This window comes from Centruroides vittatus, unplaced genomic scaffold, assembly GCF_030686945.1.
Source record: "Centruroides vittatus isolate TY-2023 unplaced genomic scaffold, ASM3068694v2 contig_882, whole genome shotgun sequence".
NCBI lineage: Eukaryota > Metazoa > Arthropoda > Arachnida > Scorpiones > Buthidae > Centruroides > Centruroides vittatus.
Genome location: NW_027122574.1, coordinates 1 through 17745, shown reverse-complemented (window position 1 = coordinate 17745; position 17745 = coordinate 1). Strand labels below are relative to the sequence as shown.

The window sequence follows — 17745 nt, the reverse complement described above, 5'->3', positions numbered from 1 at the left end:
CTTTACGTGTATTGGGTTCATAATCAGTCCAGAGAAAATTACCCAAATGGGTAAGCCGGAAATGGTTAGTGAGTTTACAAGCGGTTACAGTCGCGCGCGATACTCTTAGCAGGGCGACGCGCGTCGCGACCTCGCGCGACCCGATTTTGAGGGTAAATAAAAATGCGTATTATTTTCGTTAAAGTTATTTATTAATAATTATCGACGTTATTAAAATACACCTATCCCTCGTTTTACACGGTACTTCTTTTACACGTTTTCGCTTTTACACGGTTTAAAAAATAAATGTAGAAAATAAACTGGCTATGATCAAAAGGAACAATTTTTAACTCCAATCTACATTTATATTCCAATCCACCTTAATTATATGTTATAGTTGAAATTTAGGATACTAGGTGACAGTTTTATTTGAATCCGTCAAATAGTAACCGATAAACCGATATAGGGTACTCCCCCATACGCATGAAGTTGCATTCATTGCACATAGTTTTAAACCAGAAAATTTTAATTTTTCATATTCATAAGTAACAAATGATTACGTTATTTTTAATTACATTTTTTACATTACATTACATTACATTACACAATTACATTACATTTTTATGAACTTTCAGATTTTATTTTTTGTTCCTTTGTACTTTGTATTTAATTAATAAAAAAGAATATTTTTTCGCCTTTCAATATTTTTGTTTGATTTATGTATACTACAGTACCTTTAAAAAATTTAAAAGTTCATAATTAATAAACAACGAAATTATGCGTTTTTTGCATACTTTTCGACTTACACGGTTTTACATTCAAAAAGATACAAATTCGATTTACACGTTTTTCTCAGGAACCTATCTTCCGTGTAAATCGAGGGATAGGTGTATTAATATAGCAATAAATGGTTGGTAATCAAAACCAACGAATAAATTATTGCTTTAAGTAATCTTTATAACGGAAACTAAAAATCATATCAACATTTAAATTTATTTTATTATATTGTATACTAAAATTAATATTAATCGTCGAAATAGAGAACTTTACGAAAGCGATGTTTAGTTTAAGTCGTTCCGATCGCTTACTTTACTCACATCGGTCGCCTAAGTTGTATTAAACGAGGCAACGAGGTTACTCTCGCTCGTTTACATTACTTTCGTTTCGATGATTAATTAGTAAAAAGCGGGCGAAAACCGACACGAATTGTAAACCCCCTGTGCGATAAAAAAAAACAAATTTTTGGTATATGTAAGTGTGACGTGATCGGAAATAACGTAGGTATAGTTCTCACCACCGAATCGGCCGATCGCGCGCGGCCCGATATTCAGAAGGCTATATCTCATAAAGGGTCGCCCTTAGAAGTGTAGTTCATTTGACATTATTTGATCGCACAAAAAAAGGTCTACAGTTTGGGAGGTTCTCCCCCCTTTCCGCCAACCCCTTACTCTTACCCTTTTGAGTAAAATGAACAGAAGCACGTGGCAACTCTAACAAAACAGATTTACTAAAATAAAGTAAATTTTCCATAACGACTCGACTTAGTAAATAAATGAAAATATACACAGAAAAAAACCAACGATTGTAATGGTACAAAAAACACAAATATGAAGCGTACAGTAAACAAAAATAGAAGCTCGTCAAAGACACGTCTGACCCCTATACCAGACGCTGCTTGACTTCGGTGATCGGACGAGAACCGGTATTTTCAGCGTGGTATGGCCGCTGTCGAAAACAAACTGCCTTTACAGCATCACTTATGCATATTCGTAGCCAATTCGCGCCTCCAGTATCGCTTTTCGTCCCACTTCCCTTCGCATTCCACGCTAAATACACTTTAAACCAGGTCTTTTGAAAGCGCTCGACAGGAATCGATGGAAAAAAGTTTATTAAAAATTGACAATTTTACTAATTTAATAAGACTTATTATATAATGCATCTGTCTAGATATATGTAATATTATAAATAATAAACAATCGAAAGATCACACCAGCAATTCTTTTATTGTCACAATGTTGGCTTGCAAGTTTTCATTTATTTCATTTAAATTATATGCTATTCTTTCCAAATCAGCCCCTGTACGTCATACTTTACCTTTAACAATAGAGTCGTGCCGGTCATCTATCTAACTCTTTTAGGGGGAAAAAATTTTTCAATTGAAATAACGTGAATTTTGGTTTGCGTCGGACACAGTTAGTACATAGTCGAATCTCCTGTTGTCCATATCTTTCATCTATCTAACTCCGTTCTCGAGATAAGGAAAAGACGGACAGTCTACGGTTTTTTTTTCCAATTGCAGGCCAATAAAATTCTTGTTTGCTTGTCCCATTATGATTACGTAGCTTAACAGTAAGTAGGAAGGTTGAAGGGGTCGACTGTCGAAAAAGTTTGCAGACGACTGAAACCCCGAAATTTTCAAAGTCGTTTTTCAGCAAAATCGTGACTTTTACCAGGTAAAACCCATACGCCATTCTGCGAGTTCGCCTACACCGTTTAGTGAACACAACAATGGCAGCGCTTATTTTTAACTTCAGGCTTTTCATTTGGCATTTTATTTTGTAGCTTAGTACAGTGAAACTAAAAATGGATGACTCAAACAAAGAGCCAAACAACAATAATGAGTAGCCGAGGTATACAAGTGTTCCCGACAAAGCGGAAATTTCTTTAAGCGCATTAATTAAGCAGATTGATTAACTAAATGGCAAAAGTATATGGAATTGGGGTTACTATACTTGAAGTTTATTTTTTTTTCGGTCGTAAGTGTCATGATAAAATCGCAATTTTTATTCATCTTTATACGAGAATATTAGGTTTTTGCCTGCATATTGACGCTAACATTAACGCACGACTATATGCAAGGAGAGGTCCGCGGAAATCACGCGATTCGGCCAAACTTTTAATATTAAATTTCGTGGCAACGCAACAATAAAACTCTGTAATGACAAATTGTCAGAGTTCTATTGTTGCGAGCGGACGATTATCGCTATCGCCAACGGTTTGATTTTCGGTTGGTGCGATAAAAAATTTGCTTGTTTCGAGCGTTATTTATTTCTTATTTAGATTTGCTTCGTATTCTGCACTTCTGTTGGTAAGTTTAAATTACGATGTTTCTAAATTTAGGTATTTTGGAAAGTCGAATTTGACAATTAGTGTCAATGGCTATCGGACAAATCTCTATTTGCATAAGAATTAATCGATCGTCGCGCGGTTTCTTCACAGAGACGACGAATGTGGTGTTTCCTCTTATTTCGGGACATACTTTTCACTCTTAATTAATTTTCTTTAGGCCCAAATCCAATGGAATTGTTAAAACAAGACGGAAATTAATAAATACATTACATTGGTATTCCCCGGCTACAGTTTACATGCGCATCACATCCCATATGAAACTCGCACCGTTATATAGTCTGAACTTTAATTAAACGAAATAATTCGAGGTTATTCGTCAGCGCGTTTTCTCTATTTTCACAAAGGTTTTGTGTTATGGCAATGGACAGAATTGTATAATTTGTAGAAGCTGATTTCTCTAAATATATGAGCATCTCACTTGCCAAATCGTTAACTGCATAAAACAAAACGTTTAAAATGAAATTTAATTTTTAAAAATTCGATAAATATTAAAATTGCACACTTTTAGATCCATTAAAAACGTTTCTACTTCTATTGATATTTATTTCCATCCACATGGAAACATTTTTAATATAGAAACAGACGATAAAACGTGATAAAGTAATTAAAATGAGTACGACAGTTTGGCAATGAACTAAAAAATGTAATAGGTGTTCGGAAATTCACCAACATAACCGCTCTCCTGCTTTCACAGCGCCGAATTCACCAAAATGCCGTTCCGCAGTATCCAGAGTCACGGCAGTCACGCAGCGCCAAGTGAAATATTCACTGACTGACTACATATACAGGAATCAGAGTTGTCGATTTCTCCGCCATCCAAACGTCTGTAGTAAATGTGAATATCTCGTTCGGAAGACACTTGCTTTCTTAGGTAGCGTGTAGAACTTCAGGTTTTTCTATAAAGGGGTCGCCGAAATATAAGCAATTTAAGTGCAAAGATGGCCATAAAAGCTGTATTTTTCTTTCTTTCTTCTTTTCTTTCTTTTTCTTCTTTTACTTATTCATTTGGCGGTGCTGATGCTCTTAGAGAAAAAACACTACTGGGTCTAGAGAGCTCAAATTTTAAACTTAAGCCTTTCTCGTTATCAGTGAGGAGCTAACGAAACTTGCGGGTCGATAGGTCAAAGTTGGCGGAGGTCCGATCTTTTACCTTTATCGCTTCCTAGGAAAAAATTGCATCCAAACGAAACGAATGATTTTCATTCGAAATGTTGCCCAGAATAACAGAAGCTCAAATTTATGCAAATTAAACAGCGAATTGTCGCCACCGTCGCTCTCTTTTTATCTGTTTTGTATAGACAAATTCTATTTAATTCTAAACCTACATTATAAATATATTTCACATTTAATGACTTGTGCCATTGGAATTTTTAGTAAATTTAAATATATATAATAGGCTGTTGCTTGATTTTGATGATAGCTGTCTGTAGTATGTTGTTTCACACGTGATAAAGGCATTTAAACGCCCAGTGTACCCTTTGTAATTGACAGTGAGAATTTTAAAAGCAATGTACAGGGTATAGAAAAGAAATGTTTGCTTGATTAAATAGAAATTACTGCGCCAGGTACTGATAAATTTTATTAGACCAAAGAAAAAGAGATAGGTGGAAGAACGAAAGCAAAAAAATAGTGACAGCAGCACCCGGTATTCCCAGGTCGTCTCCGTCCCAAGTACTGACCGGGCCCGACGCTGCTTGACTTCGGTGATCGGACGAGAACCGGTATTTTCAGCGTGGTATGGCCGCTGTCGAAAACAAACTGCCTTTACAGCATCACTTATGCATATTCGTAGCCAATTCGCGCCTCCAGTATCGCTTTTCGTCCCACTTCCCTTCGCATTCCACGCTAAATACACTTTAAACCAGGTCTTTTGAAAGCGCTCGACAGGAATCGATGGAAAAAAGTTTATTAAAAATTGACAATTTTACTAATTTAATAAGACTTATTATATAATGCATCTGTCTAGATATATGTAATATTATAAATAATAAACAATCGAAAGATCACACCAGCAATTCTTTTATTGTCACAATGTTGGCTTGCAAGTTTTCATTTATTTCATTTAAATTATATGCTATTCTTTCCAAATCAGCCCCTGTACGTCATACTTTACCTTTAACAATAGAGTCGTGCCGGTCATCTATCTAACTCTTTTAGGGGGAAAAAATTTTTCAATTGAAATAACGTGAATTTTGGTTTGCGTCGGACACAGTTAGTACATAGTCGAATCTCCTGTTGTCCATATCTTTCATCTATCTAACTCCGTTCTCGAGATAAGGAAAAGACGGACAGTCTACGGTTTTTTTTTCCAATTGCAGGCCAATAAAATTCTTGTTTGCTTGTCCCATTATGATTACGTAGCTTAACAGTAAGTAGGAAGGTTGAAGGGGTCGACTGTCGAAAAAGTTTGCAGACGACTGAAACCCCGAAATTTTCAAAGTCGTTTTTCAGCAAAATCGTGACTTTTACCAGGTAAAACCCATACGCCATTCTGCGAGTTCGCCTACACCGTTTAGTGAACACAACAATGGCAGCGCTTATTTTTAACTTCAGGCTTTTCATTTGGCATTTTATTTTGTAGCTTAGTACAGTGAAACTAAAAATGGATGACTCAAACAAAGAGCCAAACAACAATAATGAGTAGCCGAGGTATACAAGTGTTCCCGACAAAGCGGAAATTTCTTTAAGCGCATTAATTAAGCAGATTGATTAACTAAATGGCAAAAGTATATGGAATTGGGGTTACTATACTTGAAGTTTATTTTTTTTTCGGTCGTAAGTGTCATGATAAAATCGCAATTTTTATTCATCTTTATACGAGAATATTAGGTTTTTGCCTGCATATTGACGCTAACATTAACGCACGACTATATGCAAGGAGAGGTCCGCGGAAATCACGCGATTCGGCCAAACTTTTAATATTAAATTTCGTGGCAACGCAACAATAAAACTCTGTAATGACAAATTGTCAGAGTTCTATTGTTGCGAGCGGACGATTATCGCTATCGCCAACGGTTTGATTTTCGGTTGGTGCGATAAAAAATTTGCTTGTTTCGAGCGTTATTTATTTCTTATTTAGATTTGCTTCGTATTCTGCACTTCTGTTGGTAAGTTTAAATTACGATGTTTCTAAATTTAGGTATTTTGGAAAGTCGAATTTGACAATTAGTGTCAATGGCTATCGGACAAATCTCTATTTGCATAAGAATTAATCGATCGTCGCGCGGTTTCTTCACAGAGACGACGAATGTGGTGTTTCCTCTTATTTCGGGACATACTTTTCACTCTTAATTAATTTTCTTTAGGCCCAAATCCAATGGAATTGTTAAAACAAGACGGAAATTAATAAATACATTACATTGGTATTCCCCGGCTACAGTTTACATGCGCATCACATCCCATATGAAACTCGCACCGTTATATAGTCTGAACTTTAATTAAACGAAATAATTCGAGGTTATTCGTCAGCGCGTTTTCTCTATTTTCACAAAGGTTTTGTGTTATGGCAATGGACAGAATTGTATAATTTGTAGAAGCTGATTTCTCTAAATATATGAGCATCTCACTTGCCAAATCGTTAACTGCATAAAACAAAACGTTTAAAATGAAATTTAATTTTTAAAAATTCGATAAATATTAAAATTGCACACTTTTAGATCCATTAAAAACGTTTCTACTTCTATTGATATTTATTTCCATCCACATGGAAACATTTTTAATATAGAAACAGACGATAAAACGTGATAAAGTAATTAAAATGAGTACGACAGTTTGGCAATGAACTAAAAAATGTAATAGGTGTTCGGAAATTCACCAACATAACCGCTCTCCTGCTTTCACAGCGCCGAATTCACCAAAATGCCGTTCCGCAGTATCCAGAGTCACGGCAGTCACGCAGCGCCAAGTGAAATATTCACTGACTGACTACATATACAGGAATCAGAGTTGTCGATTTCTCCGCCATCCAAACGTCTGTAGTAAATGTGAATATCTCGTTCGGAAGACACTTGCTTTCTTAGGTAGCGTGTAGAACTTCAGGTTTTTCTATAAAGGGGTCGCCGAAATATAAGCAATTTAAGTGCAAAGATGGCCATAAAAGCTGTATTTTTCTTTCTTTCTTCTTTTCTTTCTTTTTCTTCTTTTACTTATTCATTTGGCGGTGCTGATGCTCTTAGAGAAAAAACACTACTGGGTCTAGAGAGCTCAAATTTTAAACTTAAGCCTTTCTCGTTATCAGTGAGGAGCTAACGAAACTTGCGGGTCGATAGGTCAAAGTTGGCGGAGGTCCGATCTTTTACCTTTATCGCTTCCTAGGAAAAAATTGCATCCAAACGAAACGAATGATTTTCATTCGAAATGTTGCCCAGAATAACAGAAGCTCAAATTTATGCAAATTAAACAGCGAATTGTCGCCACCGTCGCTCTCTTTTTATCTGTTTTGTATAGACAAATTCTATTTAATTCTAAACCTACATTATAAATATATTTCACATTTAATGACTTGTGCCATTGGAATTTTTAGTAAATTTAAATATATATAATAGGCTGTTGCTTGATTTTGATGATAGCTGTCTGTAGTATGTTGTTTCACACGTGATAAAGGCATTTAAACGCCCAGTGTACCCTTTGTAATTGACAGTGAGAATTTTAAAAGCAATGTACAGGGTATAGAAAAGAAATGTTTGCTTGATTAAATAGAAATTACTGCGCCAGGTACTGATAAATTTTATTAGACCAAAGAAAAAGAGATAGGTGGAAGAACGAAAGCAAAAAAATAGTGACAGCAGCACCCGGTATTCCCAGGTCGTCTCCGTCCCAAGTACTGACCGGGCCCGACGCTGCTTGACTTCGGTGATCGGACGAGAACCGGTATTTTCAGCGTGGTATGGCCGCTGTCGAAAACAAACTGCCTTTACAGCATCACTTATGCATATTCGTAGCCAATTCGCGCCTCCAGTATCGCTTTTCGTCCCACTTCCCTTCGCATTCCACGCTAAATACACTTTAAACCAGGTCTTTTGAAAGCGCTCGACAGGAATCGATGGAAAAAAGTTTATTAAAAATTGACAATTTTACTAATTTAATAAGACTTATTATATAATGCATCTGTCTAGATATATGTAATATTATAAATAATAAACAATCGAAAGATCACACCAGCAATTCTTTTATTGTCACAATGTTGGCTTGCAAGTTTTCATTTATTTCATTTAAATTATATGCTATTCTTTCCAAATCAGCCCCTGTACGTCATACTTTACCTTTAACAATAGAGTCGTGCCGGTCATCTATCTAACTCTTTTAGGGGGAAAAAATTTTTCAATTGAAATAACGTGAATTTTGGTTTGCGTCGGACACAGTTAGTACATAGTCGAATCTCCTGTTGTCCATATCTTTCATCTATCTAACTCCGTTCTCGAGATAAGGAAAAGACGGACAGTCTACGGTTTTTTTTTCCAATTGCAGGCCAATAAAATTCTTGTTTGCTTGTCCCATTATGATTACGTAGCTTAACAGTAAGTAGGAAGGTTGAAGGGGTCGACTGTCGAAAAAGTTTGCAGACGACTGAAACCCCGAAATTTTCAAAGTCGTTTTTCAGCAAAATCGTGACTTTTACCAGGTAAAACCCATACGCCATTCTGCGAGTTCGCCTACACCGTTTAGTGAACACAACAATGGCAGCGCTTATTTTTAACTTCAGGCTTTTCATTTGGCATTTTATTTTGTAGCTTAGTACAGTGAAACTAAAAATGGATGACTCAAACAAAGAGCCAAACAACAATAATGAGTAGCCGAGGTATACAAGTGTTCCCGACAAAGCGGAAATTTCTTTAAGCGCATTAATTAAGCAGATTGATTAACTAAATGGCAAAAGTATATGGAATTGGGGTTACTATACTTGAAGTTTATTTTTTTTTCGGTCGTAAGTGTCATGATAAAATCGCAATTTTTATTCATCTTTATACGAGAATATTAGGTTTTTGCCTGCATATTGACGCTAACATTAACGCACGACTATATGCAAGGAGAGGTCCGCGGAAATCACGCGATTCGGCCAAACTTTTAATATTAAATTTCGTGGCAACGCAACAATAAAACTCTGTAATGACAAATTGTCAGAGTTCTATTGTTGCGAGCGGACGATTATCGCTATCGCCAACGGTTTGATTTTCGGTTGGTGCGATAAAAAATTTGCTTGTTTCGAGCGTTATTTATTTCTTATTTAGATTTGCTTCGTATTCTGCACTTCTGTTGGTAAGTTTAAATTACGATGTTTCTAAATTTAGGTATTTTGGAAAGTCGAATTTGACAATTAGTGTCAATGGCTATCGGACAAATCTCTATTTGCATAAGAATTAATCGATCGTCGCGCGGTTTCTTCACAGAGACGACGAATGTGGTGTTTCCTCTTATTTCGGGACATACTTTTCACTCTTAATTAATTTTCTTTAGGCCCAAATCCAATGGAATTGTTAAAACAAGACGGAAATTAATAAATACATTACATTGGTATTCCCCGGCTACAGTTTACATGCGCATCACATCCCATATGAAACTCGCACCGTTATATAGTCTGAACTTTAATTAAACGAAATAATTCGAGGTTATTCGTCAGCGCGTTTTCTCTATTTTCACAAAGGTTTTGTGTTATGGCAATGGACAGAATTGTATAATTTGTAGAAGCTGATTTCTCTAAATATATGAGCATCTCACTTGCCAAATCGTTAACTGCATAAAACAAAACGTTTAAAATGAAATTTAATTTTTAAAAATTCGATAAATATTAAAATTGCACACTTTTAGATCCATTAAAAACGTTTCTACTTCTATTGATATTTATTTCCATCCACATGGAAACATTTTTAATATAGAAACAGACGATAAAACGTGATAAAGTAATTAAAATGAGTACGACAGTTTGGCAATGAACTAAAAAATGTAATAGGTGTTCGGAAATTCACCAACATAACCGCTCTCCTGCTTTCACAGCGCCGAATTCACCAAAATGCCGTTCCGCAGTATCCAGAGTCACGGCAGTCACGCAGCGCCAAGTGAAATATTCACTGACTGACTACATATACAGGAATCAGAGTTGTCGATTTCTCCGCCATCCAAACGTCTGTAGTAAATGTGAATATCTCGTTCGGAAGACACTTGCTTTCTTAGGTAGCGTGTAGAACTTCAGGTTTTTCTATAAAGGGGTCGCCGAAATATAAGCAATTTAAGTGCAAAGATGGCCATAAAAGCTGTATTTTTCTTTCTTTCTTCTTTTCTTTCTTTTTCTTCTTTTACTTATTCATTTGGCGGTGCTGATGCTCTTAGAGAAAAAACACTACTGGGTCTAGAGAGCTCAAATTTTAAACTTAAGCCTTTCTCGTTATCAGTGAGGAGCTAACGAAACTTGCGGGTCGATAGGTCAAAGTTGGCGGAGGTCCGATCTTTTACCTTTATCGCTTCCTAGGAAAAAATTGCATCCAAACGAAACGAATGATTTTCATTCGAAATGTTGCCCAGAATAACAGAAGCTCAAATTTATGCAAATTAAACAGCGAATTGTCGCCACCGTCGCTCTCTTTTTATCTGTTTTGTATAGACAAATTCTATTTAATTCTAAACCTACATTATAAATATATTTCACATTTAATGACTTGTGCCATTGGAATTTTTAGTAAATTTAAATATATATAATAGGCTGTTGCTTGATTTTGATGATAGCTGTCTGTAGTATGTTGTTTCACACGTGATAAAGGCATTTAAACGCCCAGTGTACCCTTTGTAATTGACAGTGAGAATTTTAAAAGCAATGTACAGGGTATAGAAAAGAAATGTTTGCTTGATTAAATAGAAATTACTGCGCCAGGTACTGATAAATTTTATTAGACCAAAGAAAAAGAGATAGGTGGAAGAACGAAAGCAAAAAAATAGTGACAGCAGCACCCGGTATTCCCAGGTCGTCTCCGTCCCAAGTACTGACCGGGCCCGACGCTGCTTGACTTCGGTGATCGGACGAGAACCGGTATTTTCAGCGTGGTATGGCCGCTGTCGAAAACAAACTGCCTTTACAGCATCACTTATGCATATTCGTAGCCAATTCGCGCCTCCAGTATCGCTTTTCGTCCCACTTCCCTTCGCATTCCACGCTAAATACACTTTAAACCAGGTCTTTTGAAAGCGCTCGACAGGAATCGATGGAAAAAAGTTTATTAAAAATTGACAATTTTACTAATTTAATAAGACTTATTATATAATGCATCTGTCTAGATATATGTAATATTATAAATAATAAACAATCGAAAGATCACACCAGCAATTCTTTTATTGTCACAATGTTGGCTTGCAAGTTTTCATTTATTTCATTTAAATTATATGCTATTCTTTCCAAATCAGCCCCTGTACGTCATACTTTACCTTTAACAATAGAGTCGTGCCGGTCATCTATCTAACTCTTTTAGGGGGAAAAAATTTTTCAATTGAAATAACGTGAATTTTGGTTTGCGTCGGACACAGTTAGTACATAGTCGAATCTCCTGTTGTCCATATCTTTCATCTATCTAACTCCGTTCTCGAGATAAGGAAAAGACGGACAGTCTACGGTTTTTTTTTCCAATTGCAGGCCAATAAAATTCTTGTTTGCTTGTCCCATTATGATTACGTAGCTTAACAGTAAGTAGGAAGGTTGAAGGGGTCGACTGTCGAAAAAGTTTGCAGACGACTGAAACCCCGAAATTTTCAAAGTCGTTTTTCAGCAAAATCGTGACTTTTACCAGGTAAAACCCATACGCCATTCTGCGAGTTCGCCTACACCGTTTAGTGAACACAACAATGGCAGCGCTTATTTTTAACTTCAGGCTTTTCATTTGGCATTTTATTTTGTAGCTTAGTACAGTGAAACTAAAAATGGATGACTCAAACAAAGAGCCAAACAACAATAATGAGTAGCCGAGGTATACAAGTGTTCCCGACAAAGCGGAAATTTCTTTAAGCGCATTAATTAAGCAGATTGATTAACTAAATGGCAAAAGTATATGGAATTGGGGTTACTATACTTGAAGTTTATTTTTTTTTCGGTCGTAAGTGTCATGATAAAATCGCAATTTTTATTCATCTTTATACGAGAATATTAGGTTTTTGCCTGCATATTGACGCTAACATTAACGCACGACTATATGCAAGGAGAGGTCCGCGGAAATCACGCGATTCGGCCAAACTTTTAATATTAAATTTCGTGGCAACGCAACAATAAAACTCTGTAATGACAAATTGTCAGAGTTCTATTGTTGCGAGCGGACGATTATCGCTATCGCCAACGGTTTGATTTTCGGTTGGTGCGATAAAAAATTTGCTTGTTTCGAGCGTTATTTATTTCTTATTTAGATTTGCTTCGTATTCTGCACTTCTGTTGGTAAGTTTAAATTACGATGTTTCTAAATTTAGGTATTTTGGAAAGTCGAATTTGACAATTAGTGTCAATGGCTATCGGACAAATCTCTATTTGCATAAGAATTAATCGATCGTCGCGCGGTTTCTTCACAGAGACGACGAATGTGGTGTTTCCTCTTATTTCGGGACATACTTTTCACTCTTAATTAATTTTCTTTAGGCCCAAATCCAATGGAATTGTTAAAACAAGACGGAAATTAATAAATACATTACATTGGTATTCCCCGGCTACAGTTTACATGCGCATCACATCCCATATGAAACTCGCACCGTTATATAGTCTGAACTTTAATTAAACGAAATAATTCGAGGTTATTCGTCAGCGCGTTTTCTCTATTTTCACAAAGGTTTTGTGTTATGGCAATGGACAGAATTGTATAATTTGTAGAAGCTGATTTCTCTAAATATATGAGCATCTCACTTGCCAAATCGTTAACTGCATAAAACAAAACGTTTAAAATGAAATTTAATTTTTAAAAATTCGATAAATATTAAAATTGCACACTTTTAGATCCATTAAAAACGTTTCTACTTCTATTGATATTTATTTCCATCCACATGGAAACATTTTTAATATAGAAACAGACGATAAAACGTGATAAAGTAATTAAAATGAGTACGACAGTTTGGCAATGAACTAAAAAATGTAATAGGTGTTCGGAAATTCACCAACATAACCGCTCTCCTGCTTTCACAGCGCCGAATTCACCAAAATGCCGTTCCGCAGTATCCAGAGTCACGGCAGTCACGCAGCGCCAAGTGAAATATTCACTGACTGACTACATATACAGGAATCAGAGTTGTCGATTTCTCCGCCATCCAAACGTCTGTAGTAAATGTGAATATCTCGTTCGGAAGACACTTGCTTTCTTAGGTAGCGTGTAGAACTTCAGGTTTTTCTATAAAGGGGTCGCCGAAATATAAGCAATTTAAGTGCAAAGATGGCCATAAAAGCTGTATTTTTCTTTCTTTCTTCTTTTCTTTCTTTTTCTTCTTTTACTTATTCATTTGGCGGTGCTGATGCTCTTAGAGAAAAAACACTACTGGGTCTAGAGAGCTCAAATTTTAAACTTAAGCCTTTCTCGTTATCAGTGAGGAGCTAACGAAACTTGCGGGTCGATAGGTCAAAGTTGGCGGAGGTCCGATCTTTTACCTTTATCGCTTCCTAGGAAAAAATTGCATCCAAACGAAACGAATGATTTTCATTCGAAATGTTGCCCAGAATAACAGAAGCTCAAATTTATGCAAATTAAACAGCGAATTGTCGCCACCGTCGCTCTCTTTTTATCTCAAGTTTTCATTTATTTCATTTAAATTATATGCTATTCTTTCCAAATCAGCCCCTGTACGTCATACTTTACCTTTAACAATAGAGTCGTGCCGGTCATCTATCTAACTCTTTTAGGGGGAAAAAATTTTTCAATTGAAATAACGTGAATTTTGGTTTGCGTCGGACACAGTTAGTACATAGTCGAATCTCCTGTTGTCCATATCTTTCATCTATCTAACTCCGTTCTCGAGATAAGGAAAAGACGGACAGTCTACGGTTTTTTTTTCCAATTGCAGGCCAATAAAATTCTTGTTTGCTTGTCCCATTATGATTACGTAGCTTAACAGTAAGTAGGAAGGTTGAAGGGGTCGACTGTCGAAAAAGTTTGCAGACGACTGAAACCCCGAAATTTTCAAAGTCGTTTTTCAGCAAAATCGTGACTTTTACCAGGTAAAACCCATACGCCATTCTGCGAGTTCGCCTACACCGTTTAGTGAACACAACAATGGCAGCGCTTATTTTTAACTTCAGGCTTTTCATTTGGCATTTTATTTTGTAGCTTAGTACAGTGAAACTAAAAATGGATGACTCAAACAAAGAGCCAAACAACAATAATGAGTAGCCGAGGTATACAAGTGTTCCCGACAAAGCGGAAATTTCTTTAAGCGCATTAATTAAGCAGATTGATTAACTAAATGGCAAAAGTATATGGAATTGGGGTTACTATACTTGAAGTTTATTTTTTTTTCGGTCGTAAGTGTCATGATAAAATCGCAATTTTTATTCATCTTTATACGAGAATATTAGGTTTTTGCCTGCATATTGACGCTAACATTAACGCACGACTATATGCAAGGAGAGGTCCGCGGAAATCACGCGATTCGGCCAAACTTTTAATATTAAATTTCGTGGCAACGCAACAATAAAACTCTGTAATGACAAATTGTCAGAGTTCTATTGTTGCGAGCGGACGATTATCGCTATCGCCAACGGTTTGATTTTCGGTTGGTGCGATAAAAAATTTGCTTGTTTCGAGCGTTATTTATTTCTTATTTAGATTTGCTTCGTATTCTGCACTTCTGTTGGTAAGTTTAAATTACGATGTTTCTAAATTTAGGTATTTTGGAAAGTCGAATTTGACAATTAGTGTCAATGGCTATCGGACAAATCTCTATTTGCATAAGAATTAATCGATCGTCGCGCGGTTTCTTCACAGAGACGACGAATGTGGTGTTTCCTCTTATTTCGGGACATACTTTTCACTCTTAATTAATTTTCTTTAGGCCCAAATCCAATGGAATTGTTAAAACAAGACGGAAATTAATAAATACATTACATTGGTATTCCCCGGCTACAGTTTACATGCGCATCACATCCCATATGAAACTCGCACCGTTATATAGTCTGAACTTTAATTAAACGAAATAATTCGAGGTTATTCGTCAGCGCGTTTTCTCTATTTTCACAAAGGTTTTGTGTTATGGCAATGGACAGAATTGTATAATTTGTAGAAGCTGATTTCTCTAAATATATGAGCATCTCACTTGCCAAATCGTTAACTGCATAAAACAAAACGTTTAAAATGAAATTTAATTTTTAAAAATTCGATAAATATTAAAATTGCACACTTTTAGATCCATTAAAAACGTTTCTACTTCTATTGATATTTATTTCCATCCACATGGAAACATTTTTAATATAGAAACAGACGATAAAACGTGATAAAGTAATTAAAATGAGTACGACAGTTTGGCAATGAACTAAAAAATGTAATAGGTGTTCGGAAATTCACCAACAGCCGTTCCGCAGTATCCAGAGTCACGGCAGTCACGCAGCGCCAAGTGAAATATTCACTGACTGACTACATATACAGGAATCAGAGTTGTCGATTTCTCCGCCATCCAAACGTCTGTAGTAAATGTGAATATCTCGTTCGGAAGACACTTGCTTTCTTAGGTAGCGTGTAGAACTTCAGGTTTTTCTATAAAGGGGTCGCCGAAATATAAGCAATTTAAGTGCAAAGATGGCCATAAAAGCTGTATTTTTCTTTCTTTCTTCTTTTCTTTCTTTTTCTTCTTTTACTTATTCATTTGGCGGTGCTGATGCTCTTAGAGAAAAAACACTACTGGGTCTAGAGAGCTCAAATTTTAAACTTAAGCCTTTCTCGTTATCAGTGAGGAGCTAACGAAACTTGCGGGTCGATAGGTCAAAGTTGGCGGAGGTCCGATCTTTTACCTTTATCGCTTCCTAGGAAAAAATTGCATCCAAACGAAACGAATGATTTTCATTCGAAATGTTGCCCAGAATAACAGAAGCTCAAATTTATGCAAATTAAACAGCGAATTGTCGCCACCGTCGCTCTCTTTTTATCTGTTTTGTATAGACAAATTCTATTTAATTCTAAACCTACATTATAAATATATTTCACATTTAATGACTTGTGCCATTGGAATTTTTAGTAAATTTAAATATATATAATAGGCTGTTGCTTGATTTTGATGATAGCTGTCTGTAGTATGTTGTTTCACACGTGATAAAGGCATTTAAACGCCCAGTGTACCCTTTGTAATTGACAGTGAGAATTTTAAAAGCAATGTACAGGGTATAGAAAAGAAATGTTTGCTTGATTAAATAGAAATTACTGCGCCAGGTACTGATAAATTTTATTAGACCAAAGAAAAAGAGATAGGTGGAAGAACGAAAGCAAAAAAATAGTGACAGCAGCACCCGGTATTCCCAGGTCGTCTCCGTCCCAAGTACTGACCGGGCCCGACGCTGCTTGACTTCGGTGATCGGACGAGAACCGGTATTTTCAGCGTGGTATGGCCGCTGTCGAAAACAAACTGCCTTTACAGCATCACTTATGCATATTCGTAGCCAATTCGCGCCTCCAGTATCGCTTTTCGTCCCACTTCCCTTCGCATTCCACGCTAAATACACTTTAAACCAGGTCTTTTGAAAGCGCTCGACAGGAATCGATGGAAAAAAGTTTATTAAAAATTGACAATTTTACTAATTTAATAAGACTTATTATATAATGCATCTGTCTAGATATATGTAATATTATAAATAATAAACAATCGAAAGATCACACCAGCAATTCTTTTATTGTCACAATGTTGGCTTGCAAGTTTTCATTTATTTCATTTAAATTATATGCTATTCTTTCCAAATCAGCCCCTGTACGTCATACTTTACCTTTAACAATAGAGTCGTGCCGGTCATCTATCTAACTCTTTTAGGGGGAAAAAATTTTTCAATTGAAATAACGTGAATTTTGGTTTGCGTCGGACACAGTTAGTACATAGTCGAATCTCCTGTTGTCCATATCTTTCATCTATCTAACTCCGTTCTCGAGATAAGGAAAAGACGGACAGTCTACGGTTTTTTTTTCCAATTGCAGGCCAATAAAATTCTTGTTTGCTTGTCCCATTATGATTACGTAGCTTAACAGTAAGTAGGAAGGTTGAAGGGGTCGACTGTCGAAAAAGTTTGCAGACGACTGAAACCCCGAAATTTTCAAAGTCGTTTTTCAGCAAAATCGTGACTTTTACCAGGTAAAACCCATACGCCATTCTGCGAGTTCGCCTACACCGTTTAGTGAACACAACAATGGCAGCGCTTATTTTTAACTTCAGGCTTTTCATTTGGCATTTTATTTTGTAGCTTAGTACAGTGAAACTAAAAATGGATGACTCAAACAAAGAGCCAAACAACAATAATGAGTAGCCGAGGTATACAAGTGTTCCCGACAAAGCGGAAATTTCTTTAAGCGCATTAATTAAGCAGATTGATTAACTAAATGGCAAAAGTATATGGAATTGGGGTTACTATACTTGAAGTTTATTTTTTTTTCGGTCGTAAGTGTCATGATAAAATCGCAATTTTTATTCATCTTTATACGAGAATATTAGGTTTTTGCCTGC

The 17745-nt window shown here is 36.1% G+C and overlaps 4 non-coding genes across 4 annotated transcripts; all 4 read right to left on the bottom strand.

Annotated features, from left to right (window-relative positions):
- Positions 1-4738: 4738 nt before the first annotated feature.
- On the bottom strand, positions 4739-4857 carry LOC136983532 (5S ribosomal RNA). Its single transcript, XR_010882060.1, has one exon. It is a non-coding gene; the product is annotated as a 5S ribosomal RNA (ribosomal RNA).
- Positions 4858-7886: 3029 nt separating this feature from the next.
- LOC136983531 (5S ribosomal RNA) lies at positions 7887-8005 on the bottom strand. The gene has a single exon (XR_010882059.1). It is a non-coding gene; the product is annotated as a 5S ribosomal RNA (ribosomal RNA).
- A 3029-nt stretch (positions 8006-11034) lies between these two features.
- On the bottom strand, positions 11035-11153 carry LOC136983530 (5S ribosomal RNA). Its single transcript, XR_010882058.1, has one exon. It is a non-coding gene; the product is annotated as a 5S ribosomal RNA (ribosomal RNA).
- Positions 11154-16534: 5381 nt separating this feature from the next.
- On the bottom strand, positions 16535-16653 carry LOC136983529 (5S ribosomal RNA). The gene has a single exon (XR_010882057.1). It is a non-coding gene; the product is annotated as a 5S ribosomal RNA (ribosomal RNA).
- Positions 16654-17745: the final 1092 nt, after the last annotated feature.